Source organism: Eurosta solidaginis, chromosome X (genome assembly GCF_040869045.1).
Source record: "Eurosta solidaginis isolate ZX-2024a chromosome X, ASM4086904v1, whole genome shotgun sequence".
Taxonomy (NCBI): Eukaryota; Metazoa; Arthropoda; class Insecta; order Diptera; family Tephritidae; genus Eurosta; species Eurosta solidaginis.
The window spans coordinates 90,191,636-90,204,476 of NC_090324.1; the positions used below are offsets into that span (position 1 = coordinate 90,191,636).

The 12,841-nt window shown below is 30.1% G+C and overlaps 2 pseudogenes; both read right to left on the reverse strand.

Moving 5' to 3' along the window:
• Positions 1-1,729: 1,729 nt before the first annotated feature.
• Positions 1,730-6,120, reverse strand: LOC137235045 (NADH-ubiquinone oxidoreductase chain 2-like; annotated as a pseudogene).
• A 1,282-nt stretch (positions 6,121-7,402) lies between these two features.
• LOC137235046 (NADH-ubiquinone oxidoreductase chain 2-like) lies at positions 7,403-11,802 on the reverse strand (annotated as a pseudogene).
• Between the last annotated feature and the right edge of the window lie 1,039 nt (positions 11,803-12,841).

A 12,841-nucleotide genomic window follows, 5' to 3' on the forward strand; every position in this document is an offset into this window, starting at 1 on the left:
TAAATTTTTGTTCGACTTATGGCATTAAAAGTATTCTAGACAAACTAAATGAAAATGGGCGGAGCCACGCCCATTTTGAAATTTTCTTTTATTTTTGTATTTTGTTGCATCATATGATTACTGGAGTTGAATTTTGACTTAATTTACTTATATACAGTAAAGATATTAAATTTTTTGTTAAAATTTGAATTAAAAAAAATTTTTTTTTAAAAAGTGGGCGTGTTCTTCATCCAATTTTGCTAATTTTTATTTAGCACATATATAGTAATAGTAGTAACGATCCTGCCAAATTTCATCATGATATCTTCAACGACTGCCAAATTACAGCTTGCAAAACTTTTAAATTTCCTTCTTGTAAAAGTGGGCGGTGCCACGCCCATTGTACAAAATCTTACTAATTTTCTATTCTGCGTCATAACGTTAACCTATCTACCAAGTTTCATAGCTCTATCCGCATTTGGCAATGAATTATCCCATTTTTTCGGTTTTTCGAAATTTTCGATATCGAAAAAATGGGCGTGGTTATAGTCCGATATCGTTCATTTTAAATAGCGATCTGAGATGGGTCCCCAGGAATCTACATACCAAATTTCATCAAGATACCTCAAAATTTACTCAAGTTATCGTGTTAAGGGACAGACGGACGGACGGGCATGGCTCAATCAATTTTTTTTTTCGATACTGATGATTTTGATATATGGAAGTCCATATCTATCTCGATTCCTTTATACCTGTACAACCAACCGTTATCCAATCAAAGTTAATATACTCTGTGAGCTCTGCTCAACTAAGTATAAAAATAAATAGGGTTTTTTTTTAATACCAAGAGTTTAAAAAAAATTATGTAAAATTCATTTTAAATATGTAATATATCAAATAATTAAAATTAGTTTTTAAAAAATTACTGATTTTTTTATTTAAATAATAAAAAGTTCTAATATATATAGGTATAAGAGTTAAAATCACAACTTTAATATAGATATATAGATGTATATCGTTTATTTATTTTGAATATTTTAATTTATAAAAATTTCTAATAATAGATTATAATAATAATAATCAAATTTTACAAAGCTAATCTCTATTTCTAATATTTATTAATAATATATATAAATTTTTAAAATTTACAATTAAATTATTTTATTTTGTTAAGAAAAATAATTTTTTTTAGATTTTGAATTATTGATCATTTTCATTTTATATTTTATTATGAAATTGATTTTTATTAAAAATTTTAGAATTATTGATCATTTTTAATTTTATTTAATAATTAATTAATAATTAATTAGGGGTTGATTATTAGTTATTTATTTTATTAAAAATTATAGAATTATTGATCATTTTTAATTTTATTTAATAATTAATTAATAATTAATTAGGGGTTGATTATTAGTTATTTATTTTATTAAAAATTTTAGAATGATTGATCATTTTAAATTTTATTTAATATTTATTATTATTTATAAGAATATTTGTTTTTAATTAAAGTTTTATAGTCAATAATCACATTAGATTGCAAATCTAAAGGAGTAATTAAATAACTAAGGCTTAAAAGGCTCTACTAATATTTATAGCTTTGAAGGCTATTAGTTTTTTTAACTTAAAACCTTCAAAAATATTAGTAGAATAGTGGGTGAATTATAGAAATTGTAATTAAACTAAATGTTGAAATAAAGGAAAGTATTAATATTCATTTAATGAAAAAATTATTTGATTTTATTAAAAATATTCAATTATTTTCATAATAATTTAATATGAATGAAGCAAACATAATCATAAATAGAAAAATAATGTAATTAATGATATTGTTAATATAATTGTTACCAATAAATATTGGTTATTTGCAATTAAATGTTGAATTACTAATCATTTTGGTAAGAATCCAATAAATGGAGGTAATCCTCCTAAAGATAGTAGATTTAATAGTAAAATAAATTTTAAAATTTTTAAATTAAAAAATTAATTGAATAATTGGTTTATATAATAAATTTCAAAGTTTTTGAATAGAAAAATTACACTAAATGATAAAAATGAATAAAATCAGAAATATGTAATTCATAATACCTCATTAATTTGTATTGCTGCTAATATTTATCCTAAATGAGTAATTGATGAAAAAGCTATTAATTTTCGTAATGAGGTTTGATTTAATCCTCCTAAGGAACCAATAATAATTGATATAATAATAACAAAATTTATAAAATTAATATTAATTAAATAAGAAATTAATATTATAGGGGCAATTTTTTGTCATGTTATTAAAATTAAATTATTATTTCATGATAATCCTTCTATAACTGTTGGAAATCAAAAATGTAAAGGAGCTGTACCTCTTTTTAATAATAAAGAAGAAATTAAAATTCATTTACTAAATAAATAATCGTTTTGTATTAATAAAGTATTTATGTATATCATAATAATACAAAATAATAGAATTGCTGATGCAATTGTTTGAATTAAGAAATATTTTAAAGAAGCTTCTGTAGATATTAGATTATTATTGTTACTATCTATTATTAGGGGGATAAAAGATAATAAATTAATTTCTAAACCTATTCAAGCTCTTAATCAAGAATTTGATGAAATTGTAATTATTGTTCTTATTAATAATATTGAAAAGAATATAATTTTTGCAGAATTATTAAAAATGGAAAAGAAAAGGATTTGTAACCTTTATAAATGAACCCAGTAGCTTTATTAGCTTATCTTTTTATATTTTAGTGTAAGACGCACCAAAGTTTTTTAGATTTTTTAGAAATAGTTTAATTCTATTAAATATAATGAATGTAATAAAATTACATTATTTATCCTATCAAGATAACCCTTTTTCAGGCAATTCATTAAGTTAAAATAGACGGATTTCTATTGTATTTTTTAGAATGTAAAATTATCTGACTCTAGAATGTGTTTGTACGATATGGGAATCAAATGAAAGGTGTTACTGAGCATTTTAAGAGGGAGTGGGCATTAGGTCTATAGGTGGACGCCTTTTCGAGATATCGCCATAAAGGTGGACCAAGGGTGACTCTAGAATGTTTGTACGATATGGGTATCAAACGAAAGGTGTTACTGGGCATTTTAAGAGGGAGTGGGCATTAGGTCTATAGGTGGACGCCTTTTCGAGATATCGCCATAAAGGTGGACCAAGGGTGACTCTAGAATGTTTGTACGATATGGGTATCAAACGAAAGGTGTTACTGGGCATTTTAAGAGGGAGTGGGCATTAGGTCTATAGGTGGACGCCTTTTCGAGATATCGCCATTAGGGTGGGCAGGGGTGACTCTAGAATGTGTTTGTACGATATGGGTATCAAATGAAAGGTGGTAATGAGTATTTTAAAAGGGAGTAATCCTTAGTTCTATAGGTGGACGGCTTTTCGAGATATCGCCATAAAGGTGGACCAAGGGTGACTCTAGAATGTTTGTACGATATGGGTATCAAACGAAAGGTGTTACTGAGCATTTTAAGAGGGAGTGGGCATTAGGTCTATAGGCGGACGCCTTTTCGAGATATCGCCATTAGGGTGGGCCAGGGTGACTCTAGAATGTGTTTGTACGATATGGGTATCAAATGAAAGGTGGTAATGAGTATTTTAAAAGGGAGTAATCCTTAGTTCTATAGGTGGACGCCCTTTCGAGATATCGCCATAAAGGTGGACCAAGGGTGACTCTAGAATGTTTGTACGATATGGGTATCAAACGAAAGGTGTTACTGAGCATTTTAAGAGGGAGTGGGCATTAGGTCTATAGGTGGACACCTATTCGAGATATCGCCATTAGGGTGGGCCAGGGGTGACTCTAGAACGTTTGTACGATATGGGTATCAAACGAAAGGTGTTACTGAGCATTTTAGGAGGGAGTGGGCATTAGGTCCTTTTCGAGATATCGCCATTAGGGTGGGCCAGTGGTGACTCTAGAATGTTTGTACGATATGGGTATCAAACGAAAGGTGTTACTGAGCATTTTAAGAGGGAGTGGGCATTGGGTCTATAGGTGGACGCCTTTTTGAGATATCGCCATTAGGGTGGGCCAGGGGTGACTCTAGAATGTTTGTACGATATGGGTAAATAACGAAAGGTGTTACTGAGCATTTTAAGAGGGAGTGGGCATTAGGTCTGTAGGTGGACTTTTCGAGATATCGCCATTAGGGTGGGTCAGGGGTGACTCTAGAATGTGTTTGTACGATATGGATATCAAATTAAAGGTATTAATGAGGGTTTTAAAAGCGAGTGGCCCTTAGATGTATATGTGAAGGCGTTTTCGCGATATCGACCAAAATGTGGACCAGGTTATCCAGAAAATCGGGTACTGCTAATTTATTTATATATGCAATACCATTAACAGTATTCCTGCCGAGATTCCAAACGCTGTTGATTTCGCCTTGTAGAACTTTTTCATTTTCTTCTACTTAATATGGTAGGTGTCACACCCATTTTACAAAATTTTTCCAAAGTTATATTTTGCGTCAATAAACCAATCCAATTACCATGTTTCATCCCTTTTTTCGTATTTGGTATAGAATTATGCCATTTTTTTCATTTTTCGTAATTTTCGATATCGATAAAGTGTGTGGGAGTGGGCATTAGGTCTATAGGCGGACGCCTTTTCGAGATATCGCCATTAGGGTGGGCCAGGGTGACTCTAGAATGTGTTTGTACGATATGGGTATCAAATGAAAGGTGGTAATGAGTATTTTAAAAGGGAGTAATCCTTAGTTCTATAGGTGGACGCCCTTTCGAGATATCGCCATAAAGGTGGACCAAGGGTGACTCTAGAATGTTTGTACGATATGGGTATCAAACGAAAGGTGTTACTGAGCATTTTAAGAGGGAGTGGGCATTGGGTCTATAGGTGGACGCCTTTTTGAGATATCGCCATTAGGGTGGTCCAGGGGTGACTCTAGAATGTTTGTACGATATGGGTAAATAACGAAAGGTGTTACTGAGCATTTTAAGAGGGAGTGGGCATTAGGTCTATAGGTGGACGCCTTTTCGAGATATCGCCATTAGGGTGGGCCAGTGGTGACTCTAGAATGTGTTTGTACGATATGGATATCAAATTAAAGGTATTAATGAGGGTTTTAAAAGCGAGTGGCCCTTAGATGTACATGTGAAGGCGTTTTCGCGATATCGACCAAAATGTGGACCAGGTTATCCAGAAAATCGGGTACTGCTAATTTATTTATATATGCAATACCATTAACAGTATTCCTGCCAAGATTCCAAATGCTGTTGATTTCGCCTTGTAGAACTTTTTCATTTTCTTCTACTTAATATGGTAGGTGTCACACCCATTTTACAAAGTTTTTTCCAAAGTTATATTTTGCGTCAATAAACCAATCCAATTACCATGTTTCATCCCTTTTTTCGTATTTGGTATAGAATTATGGCATTTTTTTAATTTTTCGTAATTTTCGATATCGATAAAGTGGGCGTGGTTATGGTCGGATTTCGGCCATTTTTTACACCAAGATAAAGTGAGTTCAGATAAGTACGTGGACTAAGTTTAGTAAAGATATATCGGTTTTTGCTCAAGTTATTGTGTTAACGGCCGAGCGGAAGGCCAGACGGTGGACTGTGTATAAAAACTGGGCGTGGCTTCCACCGATTTCGCCCATTTTCACAGAAAACAGTTACCGTCATAGAATCTATGCCCCTACCAAATTTAAGAAGGATTGGTAAATTTTTGTTCGACTTATGGCATTAAAAGTATTCTAGACAAACTAAATGAAAATGGGCGGAGCCACGCCCATTTTGAAATTTTCTTTTATTTTTGTATTTTGTTGCATCATATCATTACTGGAGTTGAATTTTGACTTAATTTACTTATATACAGTAAAGATATTAAATTTTTTGTTAAAATTTGAATTAAAAAAAAATTTTTTTTAAAAAGTGGGCGTGTTCTTCATCCAATTTTGCTAATTTTTATTTAGCACATATATAGTAATAGTAGTAACGATCCTGCCAAATTTCATCATGATATCTTCAACGACTGCCAAATTACAGCTTGCAAAACTTTTAAATTTCCTTCTTGTAAAAGTGGGCGGTGCCACGCCCATTGTACAAAATCTTACTAATTTTCTATTCTGCGTCATAATGTTAACCCACCTACCAAGTTTCATAGCTCTATCCGCATTTGGCAGTGAATTATCCCATTTTTTCGGTTTTTCGAAATTTTCGATATCGAAAAAATGGGCGTGGTTATAGTCCGATATCGTTCATTTTAAATAGCGATCTGAGATGGGTCCCCAGGAATCTACGTACTAAATTTCATCAAGATACCTCAAAATTTACTCCAGTTATCGTGTTAAGGGACAGACGGACGGACGGGCATGGCTCAATCAATTTTTTTTTCGATACTGATGATTTTGATATATGGAAGTTCATATCTATCTCGATTCCTTTATACCTGTACAACCAACCGTTATCCAATCAAAGTTAATATACTCTGTGAGCTCTGCTCAACTAAGTATAAAAATAAATAGGGTTTTTTTTAATACCAAGAGTTTAAAAAAAATTATGTAAAATTCATTTTAAATATGTAATATATCAAATAATTAAAATTAGTTTTTAAAAAATTACTGATTTTTTTATTTAAATAATAAAAAGTTCTAATATATATAGGTATAAGAGTTAAAATCACAACTTTAATATAGATATATAGATGTATATCGTTTATTTATTTTGAATATTTTAATTTATAAAAATTTCTAATAATAGATTATAATAATAATAATTAAATTTTACAAAGCTAATCTCTATTTCTATTATTTATTAATAATATATATAAATTTTAAAAATTTACAATTAAATTATTTTATTTTGTTAAGAAAAATAATTTTTTAGATTTTGAATTATTGATCATTTTCATTTTATATTTTATTATGAAATTGATTTTTATTAAAAATTTTAGAATTATTGATCATTTTTAATTTTATTTAATAATTAATTAATAAATAATTAGGGGTTGATTATTAGTTATTTATTTTATTAAAAATTATAGAATTATTGATCTTTTTTTTTTTTATTTAATAATTAATTAATAATTAATTAGGGGTTGATTATTAGTTATTTATTTTATTAAAAATTTTAGAATGATTGATCATTTTAAATTTTATTTAATATTTATTATTATTTATAAGAATATTTCTTTTTAATTAAAGTTTTATAGTCAATAATCACATTAGATTGCAAATCTAAAGGAGTAATTAAATTACTAAGGCTTAAAAGGCTCTACTAATATTTATAGCTTTGAAGGCTATTAGTTTTTTTAACTTAAAACCTTCAAAAATATTAGTAGAATAGTGTGTGAATTATAGAAATTGTAATTAAACTAAATGTTGAAATAAAGGAAAGTATTAATATTCATTTAATGAAAAAATTATTTGATTTTATTAAAAATATTCAATTATTTTCATAATAATTTAATATGAATGAAGCAAACATAATCATAAATAGAACAATAATGTAATTAATGATATTTTTAATATAATTGTTACCAATAAATATTGGTTATTTACAATTAAATGTTGAATTACTAATCATTTTGGTAAGAATCCAATAAATGGAGGTAATCCTCCTAAAGATAGTAGATTTAATAGTAAAATAAATTTTAAAATTTTTAAATTAAAAAATTAATTGAATAATTGGTTTATATAATAAATTTCAAAGTTTTTGAATAGAAAAATTACACTAAATGATAAAAATGAATAAAATCAGAAATATGTAATTCATAATACCTCATTAATTTGTATTGTTGCTAATATTCATCCTAAATGAGTAATTGATGAAAAAGCTATTAATTTTCGTAATGAGGTTTGATTTAATCCTCCTAAGGAACCAATAATAATTGATATAATAATAACAAAATTTATAAAATTAATATTAATTAAATAAGAAATTAATATTATAGGGGCAATTTTTTGTCATGTTATTAAAATTAAATTATTATTTCATGATAATCCTTCTATAACTATTGGAAATCAAAAATGTAAAGGAGCTGTACCTCTTTTTAATAATAAAGAAGAAATTAAAATTCATTTACTAAATAAATAATCGTTTTGTATTAATAAAGTATTTATGTATATCATAATAATACAAAATAATAGAATTGCTGATGCAATTGTTTGAATTAAGAAATATTTTAAAGAAGCTTCTGTAGATATTAGATTATTATTGTTACTATCTATTATTAGGGGGATAAAAGATAATAAATTAATTTCTAAACCTATTCAAGCTCTTAATCAAGAATTTGATGAAATTGTAATTATTGTTCTTATTAATAATATTGAAAAGAATATAATTTTTGCAGAATTATTAAAAATGGAAAAGAAAAGGATTTGTAACCTTTATAAATGGGGTATGAACCCAGTAGCTTTATTAGCTTATCTTTTTATATTTTAGTGTAAGACGCACCAAAGTTTTTTAGATTTTTTAGAAATAGTTTAATTCTATTAAATATAATGAATGTAATAAAATTACATTATTTATCCTATCAAGATAACCCTTTTTCAGGCAATTCATTAAGTTAAAATAGACGGATTTCTATTGTATTTTTTAGAATGTAAAATTATCTGACTCTAGAATGTGTTTGTACGATATGGGAATCAAATGAAAGGTGTTACTGAGCATTTTAAGAGGGAGTGGGCATTAGGTCTATAGGTGGACGCCTTTTCGAGATATCGCCATAAAGGTGGACCAAGGGTGACTCTAGAATGTTTGTACGATATGGGTATCAAACGAAAGGTGTTACTGAGCATTTTAAGAGGGAGTGGGCATTAGGTCTATAGGTGGACGCCTTTTCGAGATATCGCCATTAGGGTGGGCCAGGGGTGACTCTAGAATGTGTTTGTACGATATGGGTATCAAACGAAAGGTGTTACTGAGCATTTTAAGAGGGAGTGGGCATTAGGTCTATAGGTAGACGCCTTTTCGAGATATCGCCATTAGGGTTGGCAGGGGTGACTCTAGAATGTGTTTGTACGATATGGGTATCAAATGAAAGGTGGTAATGAGTATTTTAAAAGGGAGTAATCCTTAGTTCTATAGGTGGACGGCTTTTCGAGATATCGCCATAAAGGTGGACCAAGGGTGACTCTAGAATGTTTGTACGATATGGGTATCAAACGAAAGTTGTTACTGAGCATTTTAAGAGGGAGTGGGCATTAGGTCTATAGGCGGACGCCTTTTCGAGATATCGCCATTAGGGTGGGCCAGGGTGACTCTAGAATGTGTTTGTACGATATGGGTATCAAATGAAAGGTGGTAATGAGTATTTTAAAAGGGAGTAATCCTTAGTTCTATAGGTGGACGCCCTTTCGAGATATCGCCATAAAGGTGGACCAAGGGTGACTCTAGAATGTTTGTACGATATGGGTATCAAACGAAAGGTGTTACTGAGCATTTTAAGAGGGAGTGGGCATTAGGTCTATAGGTGGACACCTATTCGAGATATCGCCATTAGGGTGGGCCAGGGGTGACTCTAGAACGTTTGTACGATATGGGTATCAAACGAAAGGTGTTACTGAGCATTTTAGGAGGGAGTGGGCATTAGGTCCTTTTCGAGATATCGCCATTAGGGTGGGCCAGTGGTGACTCTAGAATGTTTGTATGATATGGGTATCAAACGAAAGGTGTTACTGAGCATTTTAAGAGGGAGTGGGCATTGGGTCTATAGGTGGACGCCTTTTTGAGATATCGCCATTAGGGTGGGCCAGGGGTGACTCTAGAATGTTTGTACGATATGGGTAAATAACGAAAGGTGTTACTGAGCATTTTAAGAGGGATCGGGCATTAGGTCTATAGGTGGACTTTTCGAGATATCGCCATTAGGGTGGGTCAGGGGTGACTCTAGAATGTGTTTGTACGATATGGATATCAAATTAAAGGTATTAATGAGGGTTTTAAAAGCGAGTGGCCCTTAGATGTATATGTGAAGGCGTTTTCGCGATATCGACCAAAATGTGGACCAGGTTATCCAGAAAATCGGGTACTGCTAATTTATTTATATATGCAATACCATTAACAGTATTCCTGCCGAGATTCCAAACGCTGTTGATTTCGCCTTGTAGAACTTTTTCATTTTCTTCTACTTAATATGGTAGGTGTCACACCCATTTTACAAAATTTTTCCAAAGTTATATTTTGCGTCAATAAACCAATCCAATTACCATGTTTCATCCCTTTTTTCGTATTTGGTATAGAATTATGCCATTTTTTTCATTTTTCGTAATTTTCGATATCGATAAAGTGTGTGGGAGTGGGCATTAGGTCTATAGGCGGACGCCTTTTCGAGATATCGCCATTAGGGTGGGCCAGGGTGACTCTAGAATGTGTTTGTACGATATGGGTATCAAATGAAAGGTGGTAATGAGTATTTTAAAAGGGAGTAATCCTTAGTTCTATAGGTGGACGCCCTTTCGAGATATCGCCATAAAGGTGGACCAAGGGTGACTCTAGAATGTTTGTACGATATGGGTATCAAACGAAAGGTGTTACTGAGCATTTTAAGAGGGAGTGGGCATTGGGTCTATAGGTGGACGCCTTTTTGAGATATCGCCATTAGGGTGGTCCAGGGGTGACTCTAGAATGTTTGTACGATATGGGTAAATAACGAAAGGTGTTACTGAGCATTTTAAGAGGGAGTGGGCATTAGGTCTATAGGTGGACGCCTTTTCGAGATATCGCCATTAGGGTGGGCCAGTGGTGACTCTAGAATGTGTTTGTACGATATGGATATCAAATTAAAGGTATTAATGAGGGTTTTAAAAGCGAGTGGCCCTTAGATGTACATGTGAAGGCGTTTTCGCGATATCGACCAAAATGTGGACCAGGTTATCCAGAAAATCGGGTACTGCTAATTTATTTATATATGCAATACCATTAACAGTATTCCTGCCAAGATTCCAAATGCTGTTGATTTCGCCTTGTAGAACTTTTTCATTTTCTTCTACTTAATATGGTAGGTGTCACACCCATTTTACAAAGTTTTTTCCAAAGTTATATTTTGCGTCAATAAACCAATCCAATTACCATGTTTCATCCCTTTTTTCGTATTTGGTATAGAATTATGGCATTTTTTTAATTTTTCGTAATTTTCGATATCGATAAAGTGGGCGTGGTTATGGTCGGATTTCGGCCATTTTTTACACCAAGATAAAGTGAGTTCAGATAAGTACGTGGACTAAGTTTAGTAAAGATATATCGGTTTTTGCTCAAGTTATTGTGTTAACGGCCGAGCGGAAGGCCAGACGGTGGACTGTGTATAAAAACTGGGCGTGGCTTCCACCGATTTCGCCCATTTTCACAGAAAACAGTTACCGTCATAGAATCTATGCCCCTACCAAATTTAAGAAGGATTGGTAAATTTTTGTTCGACTTATGGCATTAAAAGTATTCTAGACAAACTAAATGAAAATGGGCGGAGCCACGCCCATTTTGAAATTTTCTTTTATTTTTGTATTTTGTTGCATCATATCATTACTGGAGTTGAATTTTGACTTAATTTACTTATATACAGTAAAGATATTAAATTTTTTGTTAAAATTTGAATTAAAAAAAAATTTTTTTTAAAAAGTGGGCGTGTTCTTCATCCAATTTTGCTAATTTTTATTTAGCACATATATAGTAATAGTAGTAACGATCCTGCCAAATTTCATCATGATATCTTCAACGACTGCCAAATTACAGCTTGCAAAACTTTTAAATTTCCTTCTTGTAAAAGTGGGCGGTGCCACGCCCATTGTACAAAATCTTACTAATTTTCTATTCTGCGTCATAATGTTAACCCACCTACCAAGTTTCATAGCTCTATCCGCATTTGGCAGTGAATTATCCCATTTTTTCGGTTTTTCGAAATTTTCGATATCGAAAAAATGGGCGTGGTTATAGTCCGATATCGTTCATTTTAAATAGCGATCTGAGATGGGTCCCCAGGAATCTACGTACTAAATTTCATCAAGATACCTCAAAATTTACTCCAGTTATCGTGTTAAGGGACAGACGGACGGACGGGCATGGCTCAATCAATTTTTTTTTCGATACTGATGATTTTGATATATGGAAGTTCATATCTATCTCGATTCCTTTATACCTGTACAACCAACCGTTATCCAATCAAAGTTAATATACTCTGTGAGCTCTGCTCAACTAAGTATAAAAATAAATAGGGTTTTTTTTAATACCAAGAGTTTAAAAAAAATTATGTAAAATTCATTTTAAATATGTAATATATCAAATAATTAAAATTAGTTTTTAAAAAATTACTGATTTTTTTATTTAAATAATAAAAAGTTCTAATATATATAGGTATAAGAGTTAAAATCACAACTTTAATATAGATATATAGATGTATATCGTTTATTTATTTTGAATATTTTAATTTATAAAAATTTCTAATAATAGATTATAATAATAATAATTAAATTTTACAAAGCTAATCTCTATTTCTATTATTTATTAATAATATATATAAATTTTAAAAATTTACAATTAAATTATTTTATTTTGTTAAGAAAAATAATTTTTTAGATTTTGAATTATTGATCATTTTCATTTTATATTTTATTATGAAATTGATTTTTATTAAAAATTTTAGAATTATTGATCATTTTTAATTTTATTTAATAATTAATTAATAAATAATTAGGGGTTGATTATTAGTTATTTATTTTATTAAAAATTATAGAATTATTGATCATTTTTTTTTTTATTTAATAATTAATTAATAATTAATTAGGGGTTGATTATTAGTTATTTATTTTATTAAAAATTTTAGAATGATTGATCATTTTAAATTTTATTTAATATTTATTATTATTTATAAGAATATTTCTTTTTAATTAA